This window comes from Anopheles merus, chromosome 3L, assembly GCF_017562075.2.
Source record: "Anopheles merus strain MAF chromosome 3L, AmerM5.1, whole genome shotgun sequence".
In the NCBI taxonomy this organism is placed as follows: domain Eukaryota; kingdom Metazoa; phylum Arthropoda; class Insecta; order Diptera; family Culicidae; genus Anopheles; species Anopheles merus.
This window is the reverse complement of record NC_054085.1, coordinates 33,436,311-33,456,463: the sequence shown is the minus strand read 5'-3', so window position 1 is coordinate 33,456,463 and position 20,153 is coordinate 33,436,311. Positions and strand designations below refer to the sequence as shown.

At 43.9% G+C, this 20,153-nt stretch overlaps 1 protein-coding gene across 2 annotated transcripts in view; it reads left to right on the top strand.

The window, feature by feature from the left end:
* The window catches only part of LOC121599444 (neuroligin-4, X-linked-like), a 143,783-nt gene that overhangs the window by 9,301 nt on the left and 114,329 nt on the right, over positions 1 to 20,153 (top strand). The window contains exon 2 of one of the 2 annotated variants that reach the window (XM_041927248.1): positions 11,904 to 11,974. The exons of the other annotated variant lie outside the window; for it this stretch is intronic. The gene's annotated coding sequence lies outside the window, so the exon portion shown is untranslated. The remainder of the gene's footprint in view (positions 1 to 11,903; positions 11,975 to 20,153) is intronic. 2 annotated transcript variants of the gene reach the window in all.

Below are 20,153 nucleotides of genomic sequence, written 5' to 3'. Positions count from 1 at the left end.
AACGTCAACAATTCCTAGAACATGCCCAGACACCTGTAAAATGATGCTATTAATAAAGACGGACGGTTGTCACAAAGTTTTTCATTTTTCCTAGTAAAAAGGTCAGCATCTAGGCCATTTCGTTTCTCCGCATAAAGAAGTAGGACTTTATATTTAACTCCATTTGCTATCGATCGAGGTTCTGTTTTATCTTAGGAGGATAGAAGGGGCTATTGAGTTTACACATTGTTCAGATTGATGCATATTGCCATATTTGCCTTATTATTTTTTTAAATTATTGTTTATTTGTTGATTAAGAATATGCCTAAAAATTATAAAGGATATGCCTAAAGTCAAGTTGTAAAGTATATTGTCTTATTTTTTGGTACAACATTCTTAAATTTTGCAAAGATTTTTAAACAAATTAATTTGTATAAAACTAAAATTGATAGCTAAAATTAGTAAGAAACAACAACAATAAAGCTTGATCAAAAGAAACAAGCTTCATTGCTATATTTCAGTTGATTTTGAGTTTTTTTTTAAATGTAATTATGTTGTGTTACTCAATCCGATGACTTCCAACAATTCTTGGATATCTCTTTCCATCCGAAAAGCTGTGAATACCTATCTAAATTTGCACCTCTTCCAATCTACTAAAGATGATAATGACGCTAATGACAGTGTGATGGTACCGAAGTAGTCTTATTAACTTGTAGATGGCTGTGACCCACCAGGTGCTTCTGTTGCTATTTCTGCTGGACAGCTCTGCTTTACGGATGTGTTTGTGTGTGATAAACAGTCCCCACGCCGAGCTTTGTTTACCGAGAGGCTGACACAATTCTGTGACACACACACACACACGCCTGTGTGCTGTCACTATCGCAGTGTCGCATTTTTCCAGATCGTTAACTCCCAGACGGTTTTGAGCCGGGGGAGGTCGGATCGTCTTCGTCGAACACTCGCCGATATATCCGACCATCTTAAGGATGAGACAACAGCGTCACGAGAACCACCACCGGCCTTTCCCATCCAACTCCATCAAGAGTGGGAGTGGCTGAGGCGATAAGGTGGAGAAGGCTGGAGATGATTCATAATTACACCTTTAATCTTGTAACCATTGCGCGCGGGACGCGCTGGCAACAGCTGCTATAGGCGGAGCTAGGCTAGGCCAGGCGCCCACCATCACCATCCTACCATGCGACGGCTCGAATCGACATCTATCATGGAGCTTAATTAGTGCCTGTAATTACGCTCCAGCTCAGCCACACGGAAAAGTGGAAAGTCACGCGACAATCTTGAGCAAATCTCACCTTACCGCCAGTGGGAAGTCTCACCCCCGGTGAGTGAAGGAAATGCTGAAGCGAGGCGCTATTCTATGAGTGAGCTGTGAATTGTGCGGGGTTAAGCATTGGTCCGACAAGCACAGACGGTTCATTACAAGATGGGGCAGGGATGGGATCATGCTGGTTTTTGTCGAGCCAGCTTTCGTAGACTATTTGCGAGCAATTTTATGGCTCAGCTGGTCCCTGAGCTACGCGAAGAATTGATTGAGGTTTGAGGCATTATGAGGGAGGGAAGGGAGAAAGTTGAACGAACGGTGTCAGGTGGAATGATGGTTTCAAGAATGTTTGGTATTTTGATGCTTTAAGTGAGGTCAACGCTTAAGATGCTTGAGTAGAGCAGGCAGAGTAAAAAGGGGCATGTCTCTATTTAATTTGAGAAATATACATTTTATAATTACTACAAAGCAAGCAAGACTCTTAGGAGTAATACGATTAAAGCAACAAACTGCTGAACCGTGAAGGATATTCCAGACACACGAAGGACATGAAAAAACGGAAAACTCCGAACTGCAAAACACTGCCAAGTGAACGATCGACCAGTGCGTTTGTGTGTATGGACTTGTTCACGCGTGGCATTTTTTTTTGTTGTTGCGCGCTTCGGTTAATTTTTAATTTCAATTATCAGGATTAGCACTTTTGGAACCGATCCAAACATGGCCCTGGTTGCCAACCGGGCCCACCGAACCAAAGTTCCGGAGTTGTGTTTCGTAGCGAGTGAGCGAATGCTGCGGAATTTAATTAACTTTTTTGTCATGCGAACTTTGAACGAACGCGCTGGCGTTTTTATCTATCTCCAAAGCTGATCCTTGGAATACTCTAGCACAGTGCCACAGTGGACACTATACGGTGACTGCAGGGGGCAAGTAAAGCCTGTGCTGTCGCAGTGCATTTTTATTGCAAGCGATTCGGAGTCGTTGTTGCATTCCTTCGGGATGTCGCCCGGGACCGGGACGGGCGGGCAAGTCTTCACGCCCAGTGCCAAGTTCCTACTTCCTGCTCGAGAGTGGCACCCAGACACCGGCCGAAGTGGTGCCAAAGTTCTCGCAAAAGGTTAACGAGTGGAGTCATCGAATCAGAGGCTCGGCGGAGGTTTTTGGGCGCAGCACGGGCAGGGCGCAACCACGGCGGGAAAACGACTTGTACAAACGTTTGGTTTGTTTTATCGGGCGAAACACTTGCAGAACTATAACGCCTGTGACCGAATTGCATTGTGGGTTTGAAAAGAGGGGAGCTGTGTGTGTGTGTGTGTGAGAGAGAGAGAGAGAAAGAGATAGGGGAGCAAGGACTCAAAATCATACACTGAGTCGACATTTGCTATCGCGTCACAGGGGAGTGCAGAAAAGGAGAACGAACAAACTACGTGGCAAAAAAAGGGAAGAAAAACCAGCTCCGCAGCATTTGAACCTAATGGTGCGAATTCCTTTTTCTAGGTTAAATACGCACACACACACACACATACATGCAAACATCTACAGAGGCAATCTTTCACAAATATTGGAACACACATGTTTGGCGAGCTATGTACACGGTGTAGAGATTTTTGTGTTGTTTTCATTCGTTGGGCAGATGCCGAGCAAGTGTGTGTGTGTGGCTGTGTTTGTGCACACACACACATACACCGACTCGCACGTTGGCTTTGGGGTTTTCCTATTTCGGGGTTTTGTGGTTTAGTGTCCGGTCGCTGCTGGCTTAGACAGCGGGTTATAGCGATAAATAAAGCACACACAAACACATTCTGTTCGTAGCAGCTTTTTCACGTTTTCCACTAGGACCCTACGGGAAGGAGGAGAATACCAAACAACGCACTCAACAAAATAGGGCTTGGAAATTTAACGTTCAAACGTGGCTCTGGGGAATCTGAGATCTCGGCACAAACACGATGCATATTAGGGAAAGCTGGATGCTTTACGTGTGTAGATGATTAAAATTCGTTTAAATTAAAAACGAAAAAAAGAGACTTAAAGTTAATCTGCATAAAATAAGTTCAAAAGCTCCTTAAAGCTTTCAGCAGCATGCAAGATCGTAAGGTATGCCATGATAACTGTAGAGAGATTAGAATTAGTGATGGAGGTTTTAGAATCCATTTCATTTTGCGCAGGCAGTGTAATGAACGTTTCATTACGTATTTTAAGATTTCATTATTTAACACTTTTTAGCAAATGGCAGAGCTACGATTAAAGGTAGATTAGTTTTACATTTAGCGGTTAATATTTTGACAAAAATATATAACCATAGACTACCCGCAGGGTATGAGTCTAGATCAGCGATGGGCAAACTTTTGAGGCTAAAATGTAAAATAATTTCCCAACTGATCGAATTTTAAAAATCATTCAAAACGATTCAAAATTGTAATCTTCAGAATCAGAATCATATTAAATAATTAATTTTGGTAGCTAAAACCACCCATTGCATACAACATTACACTAAAATCAGCTATATTTTGGCTAGAAACCGCGTGATTCAACTTACATGGAAATCAGAGATACGTGATTTATTCACGGTCCGCATTATTAGCGTATCTCGGGGACAACCTTTCATTGGGAACATTCTGGGAATTATTTAAAATGCTTTACATTCAGTAACTATTGTAATGCTTTACGAACAAGTAGTGCCATGTCAATATGTGTATAATCCTTCAATATTACTACATTCTGTTTCATAACTTTCGTAGTTTATTTAAGGTGAAAACACTGTTAGATATTCAATCATGTTCAATAATAAAATGATCTGATGGAAACTGTCCAGCCTTGTTCAGGGGCAGGAGCGATTTTCCATTTTGCAGATGGACCAACACGTACCACTTTGCTTAAACACATTTTTTTATTGTTCCAACTTTAATGAAACACTTCGGCTGAATTCCTCGAAATTGATATTTAGTCGAGTGCAAATTTAGTGCCAGTCTTGTTTTAGAATAAAAAAGAGAAAAGTTGCTGCTAACTGCTGGGCGGTTACAACATTTGTGCGTCGAAAAATTCACTGTGATTTTCGATGTGTTTTGTGGCCAAATGTAGTCAAACACAGCCTCAGCCTCGGCACACCGACATCGAATGTGTGTAAAAACAGTGTGCAAAACTAACACAACGTCTATTTGGTTTAAGAAGAAGGCCCGGTTCAGCTCCAGCCATGCCATCACGTGCCTTTGATCTTGCACGTGTCTTGTGCTAAAGCAGATTAGAGGGAAAGAGAGAGATACAAAAAAAACAACAACGATAACACTGTTTGCCCCTGTGTTGTGTCTGCTAATTAAATACGCGGATCTCGGTTTGATATGAAAACGCAACAGCAGCCAAACAACAAATAAAACCACACGATCGAGAGAATGCGTGTGTTGGTTTGCCGGTGGTGGCAGTCTTGTTACCATCTCTTGCTTGCTGGTCAATGCTTATTACTTGAAAGCTTTTCGAAACAGACACACACCCACACAGAGAGACAGAAGAAAAAGGAATAATATTAATACGGTTTTAATGAGCTCCAGTGTGACGCGTTGTTTGAAGACGGCAAAGAGAGAGAGAGAGAGAGATGGCGGAGCTTATTTGGAGCTACATTGCAGCAACGTACAGTGGTGGTAGTATTTATATTTTAAGGCTTTATTGGAATTTGTTCACGTGGCAAAGAAAATAGAGCGTAGCGAAGCGTGTGGCAAGTGGGCGCCCTCATTCCAGCAAACGGTCCGCTCTCTGTGGTAGAAATGCTGATGCGAGATACCGCAAGCATCACTCCATACGTGGATAGCAAACATATGCGTTTGTGTATATGTTTTTAAAATAAATTTCTTCAGGCATGAACATTCATTTTCAAACAGCTCTCGTTTAAGTGCCGAAGCATCGGAAGCGCAAACGAAGCAGTGTACCAGCACTACTAGCCCCTTGAAAGTTTGCTATTTCGCGAGCTCGAAAGCGACGAAAAAACACACAGGGCGCCCGTTGCTTGACACGGAAAATATTTAACCGTCCTCACCCTTTTTGAACACGCTGTTCATACCGTGCCGTTTTGTTTATTGTTTTCCCATTGTGGTGCCACTCACCCCCCCGGACAACAGAGAGCTTTCGAGAGCGAGGGTTATAGGGCAGCATGCTCGTAGCCCATCCGCAGAGTACACACGCGCTGCGCTTGAGGCTTCTCGAGTGACCTCACCCGAAACACCCTGTGCTTGGTGTGATGGAGTGAAGTTTCGAGTAGTATTGTTTGTGATGGGGCGTGTTGTTTAACCACAGCATAGAGCACGGCCCCGAGGGGGGGGGGGCGCGAAATCTCACTTCGATGTGCGCCTGGGTGCGCTTCGGCAATCGTGTTCGGAGTCAAACAACTTCAACCGTCCGCAACAGAGTGGGCTTGTTTTTAATTGAGAGCGTTTAAAATTGGGGTAAACATTTAAAAGAAGTGAACGAGATTACAAAACGACAAGTGGGTTGTGGCTAAACGTGTGTGTGAGTGTGTGTTTTTTAATGCTCGTGTCGGGCAATTTATCGTGTCACATCTTCACTAGTCGTAGAGCGGTAGAGCCATTGCTGGTTCGCACATTTGCAGTCCGCCTTGTGAGGAGTGATTGGACCGTAAGTGAGCCTCTAAATAAAGCTGTCAAATGGAGAAGCCGAAGCTTGGGTGACGATTTGGTGCACGCTTTTGTTAGCTGGAAAGCGTACTTGTGTCGAGAGTGTGTTCAAATTCGGACATCGAATCGGCTCCCCCATTTGACGACGGCGAGTGGGGCGAGAGTGACGATCAACAAAAGCCCGACAGCAATTGATTGGTTCGGACGGCCCGGAGCGCCGGTGGCTTCTGCTGACGACAGAAATTGCACCCCAACAATGTGTCGCTTTGACAGCTCTATTCTGTGCAATTATGGCGAGGAGCAGGAGACGCCCCCCGGCGATGAGATGGGGGCGCCTGGTGTTTCAAGACAGAAATTTCCAATTTTCCATCTTCCGGGACAACGACGACGACGACGACGACTACAACCAGGGCCCATTTTGGGGTCGTTCATTTTTACGAGCGTAACAATGTTTTGCTCAAATTTCCAAACAGATTTCCGGCAACTGGCTCATTCACATCGAAATGAGCATCGGGAAGCCATGGGGGCCGGTACCCAGTATAGTGGCATGGCAAAAAAGCGCGCACATAGAAGGGCGTTTCGACTATAATCTGTGTCCCCTAATTGGAGCTGGCTTTCATTACAATGGGCATGGGAGAATGGTTCGGAGGGGAGGGAATTCAATTTCGTCGTCAATGTTATAAAGCATTCGCTGAATGATTCCGCTCCCGCTTGCCCCTTGCGTGCTGGCCCGAACCGAATGGGAAGGCCATTAAAATCATATTCAAAGCAACGCTAGTTTCAATGAAAATGTCCTGCAGGCAATACTACTGCTCAATTTCTAGCATTCTTTCTATATTTGCACAAGTCCGCGGGTGAAGTTTGCCTTTGCATAAATGCTGGACGAACGGTTCGTTTCTGGGAAATTGTGCTCCGCGTCGATAAAAATAAAATTGGAGCACAAGCTAAAGGCTGTGCTGAGCAAAGCCGGTGCTGCTGGTAGCTGGAATCAGTAATCAGCGGGGATGTTGGCTGAGTGGCCAAGAGAGAGAGAGAGAGAGCGAGAGAGAGTGAGAGGGATCCTTAATATCTTTTGACACAGCCGGCCCACAGTTTCCGGTGCAGTTTATTTGTGCCCCCTTCTCCTGCCTTTCCATTATATCGTCGTCTTACATCGCGTGGCGTGGTCGCATGCGGGGAAAAATCAAATTTCACTCTTGCCCTTTGAGTGTGCCATTTCAATTTTCATTCCACTTGTCAGGTGGTTTGAGGGTGAAATGCAGGCACGAAAGGCAAGGTAGGATCCCGTTTTCTTTCGCCTCTTTTTTCGGTGGGGGGCTAAAAGGTCGGGGCGTGTGCGGGTGAAAAATAATGCGCCCAATCTGGCGCATCCATTTTGGTCACATTTAGTGAGGGTGGCTAAATTTTAAGGGCCGCAGGGGGGGGGGGGGGGGGCTTTTTATCGTTCCCCGTGCACCGGCCGACGATACCATGGCGCACCACCGTTAACGCCATTTGTGCACACTCTTTTGCATGGCCACCGGTCGCGCTCCCCCCCCCCCCCCCCCAAAAGGCGGAAATTGAGTCGAACAACTTGAGCGTTTTATTTTTCGGAAGCCACCACTCAACTACGGTCAATGCGCGCGAGACTTTTGTCGTACGGCGCGAGGCGAGGCCAGGCCGCGCGCGTACAGCAACAATGAATATAAATAAGAGTTGAAATGAATACAGAAGTGCTCGTTTGCCGGCGGCGGTTTCGCACATCAATGAAGAATGAGCTCGTCCTGTTCGGCCCACCTGGTTCCGTAGATTGTGGTTGATTGTGTGTCTGTGTGTGTGTGTGTGTGTGCTCGGTAGAAGTGGTAGCTTTTGTGGTGTTTCGAGAGCGTTATAAATTAAGCACGAGGCAAATCAACCCCGAACGGTTTGGCAATCAAGCATGAAGGTGTTTTTTTCGTCTGTAGGTCTAAAAGGTGATTTTTTTTTAGAAAATGGAGAATACAATTTCAAACGCCTTCGTTTCATTTAAAATTTCATGAAATCGTTTTGGTAGGTTGAATAAAATAAAGCTCAGTTTAATGTCGGATGTTGAGGCAATTGCTGCTAAACATTATCAACGTTTTTCAACAAATTGCTTTTATCAAATTAACGTAACGTAATTATTAAGGCCGGGGTACATTGTCCGTACTCGCTAGTGTGATTTCGATTTGCACTAGCGCATCTGGAGGCGGCTGGTGGAACCTTTCTTTGGTCACCGAGGGAATAGTTGTGCCGGATCTCAAATTTAAGTAGTTTTTTCATCGTTTTTTGTCAAGAAAATGGCTGAAATACTTGCACAACATATTTATTTATCATTTATAACGCTTTTGCAGTCCATTTTAAATAAAAACATGACAAAATAACATATTTTCTGAAGTGACTCCAAATTGTTTGGAAAAATGCTTCGGGCAGTCGCCGCCAGATGCGCTAGTGAGAATCCAAATTACACTAGCGAGTACGGACAATGTGCCCCGGCCTTTAGAGTAGAGCATTTGCATCATGTTGTATCTGAAAAAATCCTTGCAACATACCTACAGGATGTTTGAACCGGTTCGCATACTAAAGTGTCATATCGAAATTCTACCGAAATTTGCCTGAGTTCGTCGCATTGAGTTTTGGCGTCAAATGCTTGCCGCTGCGAAGCCATCGGACGCGAGCTCTGCTTCGTGATATAATGGTTCATGTTCCACAGGTACTATTTCCCTGTCAGGCTGGATACATGAACCGCACGGCCAATCAAACGCAGCAATGTGGCCATATGCCCCCCGGGTTTCATTTTCAGCTTCCTCTGGAACTTCGAGTCACTCAGAGTCGTCGACCATTCGGAAATGGGATTACACGTCCACGCTCTGAGAGTTGTCTAATAGTACCAAGATGTTGTAGATACTGAAACAGGCTTGTACAAAGTCTACAAACTGCCACCAGGAGTCCGCTTTAGACGCTACAGGGCCACCAGGGTTTAAAGTGAATTCATAACAAAGGAATGTTGGAAAGTTAAAATAGTCGTGATAAAGCCTGTTTTATTCAAAACCAATATAAGTTAGGGAAATCATTTAGATTTTAGATGGGTGTTATAACCCATTTTGTAAATGAGTTTTGATTTAAGCTTGTTTTGATTATCATAGGAATTGATTTAATAGCCATGAAAAACAAGCCTGCTGCTTTTGATGTTATCATTATTGATTTATGTCTTACAGCTAGGGCTTTGGGTGAGTAATACACATCACTATACTTGTTTCGATCAACACCCGACTCCTTTAGAAGGGTGTTAACCTTTAAGTTGGCAACCGGATACCCGGGTATTTTTTTCAACTTCGAACTGCAATAACTTTTGATTCATTGCTTTTATTAACCTGAAATTTTCCATAGCCTCTCAACTTTTAATTTATGATTTTTTAGTGCATAAGTTGTAATTTTAAACCGCCTGTAAGTATTTTATTTTGAATTTTTTTTAACTTTACCACGTAAGTTAGCAACCAGCATACCCGGGTATTCCATACATTTTGTATGGAGAATGACGTTTCTCTTTATCCTCTTTTCGTATTGTGCTTATTTTCGAGTCAAATTCAAGCGATTCCAAATTTCGATTTGACCGTTATTTTTATAATAAAATGAAAAAAAAAATAATGAATAAATGAAATGGAAGAGAATAGATGGTCGGCATTACTTGCTTACAGCATTAAAATATAGAGAGCATTGTTTACCTTTGAAAATCGTTAATTTTTTGCATCAAAACGTGTGGAATACCCGGGTATGCCGGTTGCCAACTTACGTGTGTAAATCTGGTTGCCAACTCTACGGTTAAACAGTTTGATTGAACCCATTCTGCAAATCAACCAACTAGAGACGATCAACATATTCTGTGTTTACTGTTTGAAGGGTAAACAAGAATTTACAATGATCGTATCCAAACGAAATGCATTCTTGAGCGTATTTCCCTAACGAACGATGTTTCGATCCACATGGGTTCGTCGGGAGCTTACCAACTTGTCCTGCCAGCATTTACCCGAATCAACCTGTACGAGCATCCGTGGTCAAGATTCATCATTCGATCGATCGAAACGCTTCAACCGACTCTGTTCAATGCGAGGAAACCTCTCACCACTACACCACCAGACCACTCACAGACTCGGCCCTGTCACGATGCCAGATCATTCGAATCATCATTTATTGACGTCGGTTTCGAACGTTGCCCACGGCGGATGTGTGCGGTTCGGCATTCATTCCGACCTGGGAGATCGATGATATTAATATTGAAATCGGCAATTTGGTGTAACAGAACGGAATGATTTACAAAGCGTTCAAGTACGCTACCGGGACCAGTTTCTGCGCGCATACAATGCCGGTTGATTGCGCATTGGAAAAAAGCTCAGTTGATACGAGGTGCGGCTTTTTTTGTTTCGCTTTCAAGCTTGTAACGCGCGTTCATTTTTACGAGCGCGTTTTTACATTCATCACAAGATAAAAAGAAGGTCAGAAGCATGCAGCTGCATCAGCGATGCGTAATTGAATACCGTTGGGAGGTCGGGAATTAAGCGTATGACATTGATGGTTTGATGGTGCCTTGACGTGAATGTGCGCGCTTTTTACCCCATTGCCACGCGAAATGTGAAGCGCAAATGAATGAAGCGAGGAAAATGAAAGCAAAAAAAGAAGAGTCTGCAACGGAAATGTGTGTGAAACGAGCTCCGGAATCGGGTTTAGTGTGGAAATATTTTACCCATCAATGCTTCGATATTGCCCCCGATATTGGAATGTGCAAAGCGATCGTTTACATCCCTTTGTAAAGTGATGCATCCGATCGGACTGTGCGAAAAGCGTTGAAAAGAATTAGAAAATTTTTGAAAAAAAAAACATTGGAAAACGGGTAATGGTTTATTTTTCGCTGTTGCTGATTGGAGAGCAAATCGCTGGTTGGTGCTCGAATTTGCTGCAACAGTGAGAAAGCAGGGTTTGAATTTTATGCACTATGCTTTTTTATGGAAGGTCATCAGGGGGCAAGTATGGGTTGGTTGGCAGGAAGAAAGGGATGTTCCAATTGGAAACGTGAAAAGTGGCAGTTTTTTCCCCATTAAGTGTCTTTTTTTATTGCATCAATGGTGCCTGTTAGTGGCGCATTGCCGTGATAACAAGGATGCTGGTAATTTTCACTGGGTTTGTAACATTGCTGAATAATCCAAGTTGCGCTATGTTAATAAAAATATGCAAACATTCGAAGACTCATTGAAATGGTTCGAATCAACTCATGCTTTGAAGAGAGAGGTTTGTTTTAATCCTCCGAGGGCTTTGAAATTGTAGGATGGTGTGGGGAAATCCTTCTGATGCTGAGCAATTTCATACAGTTAAGAGAATCTAAGGTTGAATGGACAAAATTAGGGAATAGTAGCAAATAAATAAATGTTATTTTTTATATTTGTTTTAGTAAAATGTGTTATAATAGTGTACACTTTGACTCTATAATAAAAGCCTCTAAACTTTACATTAATTTATTTATTTATTTGTCTATACTTGTTCCCTACGTTCGGCTCAACAAGAGATGGATTTAAAATGGAAATAGATATAAAATATAAATATAAATTTAAATAATCTTGCCCTATAATTCTCAATCATTTGCCCTATAAATCTTTACAATAGATAATTGAAATATTCGTGAAGATGATTTTAAAACGACGTTTACATTAAATTTAAATGAATCTCAAACAATTGCCCTTTTTTAATATTTTTTGTAAGAACAGCCTAGTTGGTCGTTTCTCTTTAACAATTGCTGTTTTGATTTACAGAAAAGAAACATTTGTGGTATTTTATTTACTTACCTTTTACTGATAACGAAATCAATGTGTAAGCCTAAAGGCAAGATAATATACATTTGGATAGTAGTAGTAATTGATCGCAATCAGAAAAAATAGCTAAAACTGATATTCAACATGGAAACTTTTCCACTTTGAAGCATTTTCCTTTCAATCAGCGCTTCAAAATTACTAACGATCAATTTTCTCCTCTCCTTTTTGCAGCCCGAACAGCTGTAATTTCCCCCGCTGGCCGTAGCCATTTAGTCAAACACAGAAAAGAGGAAGCAAAACAGGTAAGCCACAGAGAATGGGCCCAATTTGGTAGGATGTGATGGTGCCGAAAAAAAAAGCTGCGGTAAACGTTCATTGATGAGATAAATTAAACGGCAAACACTTGACATATGAGTAGAGGAAGAGAAAAGGAGAGAAAAAAAAGGGAGTAGAGTGATGCTAAAATCAAACGGTTCAATCAAAGTGTAATCGTACTGGTAGGCTGTGCGTTCGGGCGCTTGGGGTGAAACCAACGAAGCTCGGTTGATTGGGTGCGGCTCGTTGACCGGGCCTCATTCACATCAGCCCGCACATTATCCCGTTCGGTTGAGTTGTAAATAATTGGAATTAATAGCTTCTTCCGTGCGTTTTTACCAGCGCTGCCACCGGATGTGATTATAGTTGGCCAGCCCGTTCCCGGGTAGGTAGGTCGTAAAGTTGTTCCGGTGAACAAGGGCCGACACTGATTGGTCTTTGGTACCAGGTTGCTGCTGTTCGAGCATAATATGTTGCGTCGCTTTTGTTACTGCGAGCGCTCCGCAAGGTCACTAACAACGCGATGAAGGGGCAGACTTTGCGTATTACCAGTAAACAAGAATTAAGGTGAAACTAATTAATTAGCATAAATGCTTAATCAGCCCGGCCGCCAGGCCGTTGACTTGCTTCGTTCGCCGGTGGCGTCTTACTCGATGGTAGCGCAAACAGTACACCAGTAGGTACACCAGTCCGTGCACCGTGTACTTCTTCAGGTCAGCGACAGTTTGAAAAGCAGCTTTTTTCCCCCATGTTGAGTCAAGGCACACACGCAAACGCTTGTACAAAAAAACGGCAGAAGAAAGTTTGACACACGCCATCGCTGCCAGCACACGGGGAGCCGTAAACATGTTGCAGCTTCCACTGAACGGTGAAACAAGCAGCAAAACAAGCGCGTCATAAGCCGACAAGTTCACCGTGACTTGACGTTTCGCAAACGGTGGCCATTGCTCGGTCGCCCCATTGACCGGTGGGCTTCCCACTTTTCCAGCCCAGGGGTCGGACATTTGCAAGTCGTTTTTTTTTGCAAACTCTCTTCTCTCGAAGGCTTCTTTATTGCAAGCATGGCTTCTGGAAGCAGCTTAACCAGCGCCATCCGGTGGAAATCGGGCGGGTTGCGAGGGGTGTAGTTGGAGTGTAGTGCAAAAAGCGCTTTTTTTTGTATGATTTCCCAGCCCAACCCACATCTCTGAAGGTGGACAATGAGTGCAAGTTCCGGGCTGCATCTGACAGGCTCCAGCGGCGACCATGCGGCCGTGGGTTGTAATGCCCTTGTCATGTTGTTCCGTTGCCGTGCTGAATCACTGCACAATCGGGGCTGCCGACCCGACGCGATGGAAGGATGTATCGCTCGGAAGAGGGGAAAAAAACTTTGTTCCCCCGCGTGACGCCTCCACCTTCCTCACCCTTGCCCTGGGGGGGGGGGGGGGGGGGGGGGTTGGCGTTTGGTAGTTGATCCCGTGGTCTAGTACGTGGCGCAACCGGAACGACCAGGACCAGGATGTTTGCGGGCGTACGGAAGCATGCTTTATGGTGGTAAATTTACATTTTAGGGAAGGAAATATACAGAGCGTTTGTATGTCTGTGTGTGTGTGTGTGTATGTGTGCACAAACATACGCCAGCCTCAGTGCACTTCGGTGCGCTGTCTTATTCGATTAGACGGGGGCAGCAAAAGGGAAGATGGGAAGCTAAAGGAAACGTTCGATATCGTTCCACAGCCAGTGGCTGTGTGGCTTCTGTTTGTTGTTTACGTGTTTATGAAGAGTTAGAGCGGCAGTAGCAAGATAAGCGGGGTAATGTATGAGCTTCCAAAGGGTTTTCGGGCCTCAGCCTCAGTTGCACTACCTGTTGAAAACAGTTAACAGAAGCAGCAGTGCTGTACATCAACACAGGTACAGTTTGTGTCCAGCGTCTGTGGCCCACCAGGTTTGGAGGGATTATAAATTCAAGTTTTGGGGTGTGAGGTGTGGTAAGGCGGACAAGTGTGAGGAGAAGGTCACTCACCAAGCCAAGGTGGTTATTGATTTTAATGATACTATGAGCGGGCGGAAGATGTATACGGTGACATTAATTGAATAACAGCTGTTGCAAAATCGGATGATCTGGACAGGATACGAGGCGTTTAAGGGCATGAAGTTGTTATTAGTTTATTTTTTTCAAGACTTTATGCTTGTTGATTTGATTTGCCTTCCTTTTTTTACGAAGGACAAAATGTGCAATGCATTGATTTTTTTTAATTTAAATTATAAATAAAATTGATTGTAATGGAAATGCAAATGGAACAGATTTGCTAAAAACACATAAAAGAGAAACACAGTGTAAGACAAAACAGTTGTATTAAATTTCAAAACGTTTCTTCCAGATTTGTCTCTCTTTAGTTACAAATTGAGAAAAAAGTATACGGCTTCAAATGCTCTAAATTCAGGGGAAACTGTATCTGGTTTTGACCTTTCTATTAATTACCATCCTACCCGCCAGCAGTGTGCTGCAGGAGCCTAGCATCGTTTACTGTTTGTAGACTGCTTCTTAAAAAAAAGTTCCTAGCCATTCGGATGCCGTTCGGGTCTAACGATATCGATATCTTATTATGTCTTGACCTTCAATTATTATGTCAACATAATTGTGTTTGGTCTGTTACTTTTCTGTGTGCGAGGTTCTTGTTTCTATAAGCTTCAATCTATACTGCTTTAAAAGGTCTGTATTATTTGATATTTAATTGCAGCCACTGCTGGGGCTTTGTGGTAAAATGTAGATTACAGTTTGATTTTCAATGGAAAGATGCATTCATTGACGGACCATCCTGGAGAGCTTAGCAGACTACATGAAGCTTATGCAAAAAAGGGAATACGAGTAAAATTAGAATGCACAGTGTTGCCTTTAATGAGGTAAAAAACGGCAGCAAGTCTATAGTTGAGCTACGTTGGCTAAGAAAAGAACAGGAATGATGATGCTGTCAGGTTTTTTTTTGTTTTCTTTATAGTAATTTCCACAAACTGTGTGTTATTACCTGCGCGGCTGTATACAAACAAAATTTGAAAGTATCCATTCTCAATGAAAAGAGCATTGGCAAGTGAAGAAATCACAAAAAACTTCGCAAAAAAAACGATGCAAAACTCGTAATGGCTCCGCCCGACACTGCACCGGGCGGCTGCGTGAACATAACCAGTAAAGTTTGAGCATTTGCTGCTACTCGCTGCACATTGCTCGAACTAGCCTCCCTTCGTTTGTCTTTTGCTGTTGTAGCTGTTGTGGAGCGTTAAAAGTTGTCTCATTAAAACAATACACTGTCCAGCGAGTTTGGAGGGCGTACCACGACAATGGGACCAAACAGTAGCAACCGTCGTTCGTCATTTGGTCGTCAGTGTTTGTGCACGGTGAGTTTGACAAAGGGGTCCGTCCCATACATGCAGATGCTACGAAAAGTTTAATTGATTTTCTGCACATTCTGTAACTAATGTGCGCCTCAATACACAACCTACGGAAATACGGAGGCGGAACAAGTTTAGTTCGACGCTCGGTGCCGCTCCCGGAAGGGACAACTTTTGCGCAGTTGTTTGTCGTTGCCAGAGTTCCCGTGTTTGATGAACCGTTTGAAGTTTTGTTGCTGATGCGTTTGAAGATCAAAGTGGTGGTAGTTGGAGCAAAATTAGATTGTTGAATGTTTATTAATTGAAGTAACGTGCAAATGGCAGCCTGTCACGAATGGAAGCAAATACGAATGAAAGAGTTTGATGGCTTTAAGAATAATATTATTTTATAAGCGTAAGGACAAAACTCGAACGTATTTCATAAATTAATAATAGATAATTTGTATCCCTTGAATTGAGCCGCTTAGGAATAAAATGATTCCAACATCCAAATAAAGTTTAAATGCTTTCCCAGTGCTTTCAATTATTGGGAGGTTTTCCGATACTAGTCAGCTTTTTTGTAAGGCGTTTAACAGGCGGCTGTCAAAATCTCACGCACAAAACGAATTTAGATTTTTTGTACACAACTGCAAAAATTCAACGTGGATGGAACGTAATTGTCAACTGGATACAACCCAACTGGATGATGAATATTGTTCCAGTGACTAGCTGAAATTTCAGCTTGCTGGATAGAAAAAAGAAAACAAGTAATTATTTTTTTGTAATTAATAACGAAAAAAGCTCATTAAAGATGGGCCAGCAGCTCCTCTCTGGCGTCTCGTCTTCATCCGTGTAACCTGAATTACCTAATTAAAGAGCGTTTGATCATACGCACCCGTCCGAAGATACCGCACAGATGTGTTGAAATCAATCTACTCACCCCTTCTCTTGCCATCGAAACCATTCTACCTAATTAATGTGGCTGACGTTAAGATGGGACACCGACCGGTAGAGCCAAACGAGACAGGACCGTCCTCATCAATCACTAACGCACGTATCACGCCCGTGATGGATGGTGGATGGACGGAAGCCTGTAGCTACATTCAACAAGGTCCACTACATCACCCTGCAGCCCGATATCGATTGCAAAAGAAAGAGCCTATGGCACTGCCTTCGCTGCAAAACTGATCGCGAGCTTGCGGTTTTGAAGCAAGCCACCTGTGCGTGTTATGGGTTTTTTGTTTGTTTGTTCGTTTTGCTTCAGCAACGTTACGCCTTTTCGTTCACCTTGAAGTGGTCGATTTTCAGAACCATTACCCGCCAAGCAAAGTGGAGATATGGGACGGTTTCATTTCCAGGGAATGAAACAACAAGTGAAACGAGGGATTCCACCGCACATTCGTCTCTTCGGCACCATTGAAACGGGTGCGCACTGAAGAGCTCATGTCAGCAGCAAATCTGGAAGCGCAAAGTTGTTGAAGCCGATAATGCTTCTCCGGTGACACGGTCTGGTGTCCCCTATCCTGCTTCTCAAACACTCCACACCAAAAAGGGAAGCTTTTTCTTACTTGAAATGACACTTTGAGCAGTTGAGTCATTCCACCAGGAGCCGGGTTGGAGGATCGTACACGCGTCGTAACACACTTGCCATCACGGGGAATGGTGATAGTCACGCATCACGTGTCACGATTGTGTTGTCGCCCTGACAGGAAGGGGCGTTGGCAGCAATAGGGCACAGAGGGGGATGGCGAAGACACAAACACGAGCACAGAAGCAGGCTAGGGTGTGAATATTTGTACAAGTGTAAATAAATCGATTCCACTTGAAGCAGCTGCCAACGGTGCTAAGCCCCCTTCTGGGAAGTTCCAGCAAGTGGACTCAGCAACTCGGGGGAAAAGGAAAGTTTCTTCGCAGAGCCCGTAAGTAAACAAAGGGAAAAGGGCCAGGGGAAAAGTTGCTTCAATCTTACATACGGCCATGCATGCTATACTGAGTAGAAGGGGTCGATCAAGCTCATGCAATCTGAGCTACGACAATTGGTTGTCGTTGTGACTTCTACCCACCGGCACTTGGATTCGGCCTCCGATGTTTATCGCACCATTGATGTGGAAGGGGTAACGGAGTATCCAAGACAATCAATACGACCTGGTGTGCAATTTATCTGGCAGTGTTAACAGAGATCAACGGGAGAACAACAGAAGCACAACAACAATCCAATCATCGACAGAAGAGGAAAAAAGGCACCAACCGACTAAAATATACTATCAAAAGAAGCGTGAAAAACTTACAAATTCCTTGCACGTGGTTCAACTTTCCAGGATGGGAAAATCGACGGTGGGAAGCGTGGATGCTGGAGGTTACCAGCCACTCTGTCAGCTGGAAATGGAAATGGAAGCGAACCGGAAACTTCTCTAGCAAAACGTGTACGATCAGACGGTGCCGGACCGAGCCGGCTCTGGTGACACACTTTTTACTGTGTCCCTCTTTTCTCGCTTCAAAGAATACATGTCATTTGATTTGTCCCACCTGACTGGGGCTGTTTGCCTGCAGCGCGGCGACTGCTACTACTGCCACTACACTGCTGCACTTCTCCCCGATGAGTGTTGTAATATCTTATCGCCTTGCAACACTACTTGATGGGACGCATTGTTCCGACCGGATCGAACGTGCGCCATCATGCCGTGCTCCGTGCTCGGTGCGGGATTCTGTACGCTTGCCCGGCTTTTCCGGTGGAACCGGTAGTTCTAGGGGAATGATTTTTTCACCTCTTTCCCGGTTCCTGCTTGTCGTGCTTTGTTTCCTCGTTTCCGGTTTGTGGGCGGGGAAGGTTTGTTAGCTTTGATGCTTGTGTGGCGCATGGTGGGCTGGATGGGAGCGGGGTGCGTTCACCGGATATCGTTCTGCTTAGTCGGATTAGAGCTCGAGCTGACGGCGTAGCGTAGCGAGTTGTTCGCACACAGGTGCACAGGTGGCAGAAGCAGCTCAGGTGAATAAGATGAAGAAAGGCGGAATTTGATGAATGGTTGATTTTGCAACGCTCTTCCGGCCGCGCACAGCTGGAACGACAGAGCCGTTGTGGCGTGGGACGCATTGCGGGATGCTTGGGATCCAGCTGTTGCAGAGCGTTGGGAATTGGGATGGGAAGAAAAGATTTCACCACTGCTCGTTTGCATTCCATGAGAGCACTGATAAGATGGCACGTGATTTAGGAAATGAACGGCATTGTAAATTTAAAACAAGTAGCAATGGAAAATAGGAACCTATGTTATGGGAGATTGGAGAGATTGTTATGTTATTGGATGGTGAATGTGCACGCTTAACAGTTGAAATGCAATGTACAAGTGTGAAATTGCGAAAAAATCCTTTATTCGATAATTCTCTTTTTTAATTGCTCGGTCACGTAGGGTTACAGCCTTAGTGCTTACTAACTAAAGCGAACAATAATTTGAGTGCAAGAAAAGGAAGTAAAAGAGCGTAGCCGTGGATTGATAGACGGGAAGGGATAGGTTGAAATCGAACAGATCTGAGGAACTATTGAATGTCGAAATAGCTCTTAAAAATGCTTCATTGCGAGCAAAAGGTGTACGACCGTAAGGTGCGACAAGGATCATAACAATGGACACGAGACAAGGAGCATAACAATGTACACGAGACAGAAGGGAAGAAGCTTCGATCGTATGAAGCAACAGGCCCGCCCGCGAAAGGAGCCTGAGAGACCGAGAAGCGGTGTTCCAAGCTAAGGCTAGGCCTAATAAAGCGCATCTATCGTCATACGAAGGAAAAGGGTAATAGAGTGATGACCCAGTGACCTACGAAATATTGTCTCTGGATCCTCTCAATCCTTTTGGAGCAGAGATATTTGAGCAAGAGACCAATTGATGTTGGCATATTCCACGGACGGTCCCAGCAATAAATGCGTACGACTAATATAACCAGCACCATTTGTTGGCCGTAAAATCCGTATACTCTTTGAAAGAGAGACTCGGATCAAATAATACGCCAAGGTTACACGAAGACACACGGGGAATAGGAGTATCACAGAATCTAGAAACGTGAGATATACGTGTAGAGGATCGGAAAAAAGACAAGACAGAACAGTTTTCAGGACACAGGACTAAACCGTTAGAAGCACATCATGAAGAGAATTTCAAAGAAACTTAACAATTTATCTGAATCGTTCGCTAGGAATTCGATTCTACGAAGATGCTTTCTTGCAAACAATGTAAGGGTCTTTTATTCGAAATTAAAACAAAGGACATTTTTATTGCTTTTCCGATTCTAACACCCATAGGCACATTCGAATCTTCGGCAATTTGTAAGCCGTTCAACAAGGTACAATTAAAATCTGTATAAAATAGCTTACAATCTAACACAAAACGAACCCCACGAAGCAATGCAACATGATTCTAATTAAAATCGCAACAACATCAAACAATCAGCCGGTCGGGCATGGTCTCCCGTGTTCCGTTACATCTCTCTTTCCTGGCCTGATAAATGCGTAAACGTATCGCTTGACTTTACGCCACGGCTAATTAATCATTTTCTCTCATCGCTGACCACTGTCGAGTGCTGGACCGTGTGCCGGACCACGGATGAAAGGATTAAGCAGATTTTCATCTCGTTTTGCGCCTCGCACCCGGCAATCCCGGCGATCCGATAGCAGTTTCCTAGCAGTGCCGGCGGTTAGCAAACCCTTCGTCAAGTTAATCACACCGTGCACGATCCTTGCAGGCGACCACACACACACAGAAATGCATGGGCACCGCTAGAGGTGGTAACATGGCTTCCAATTAATTTGCCACATGATCCAACAGTAGTTGC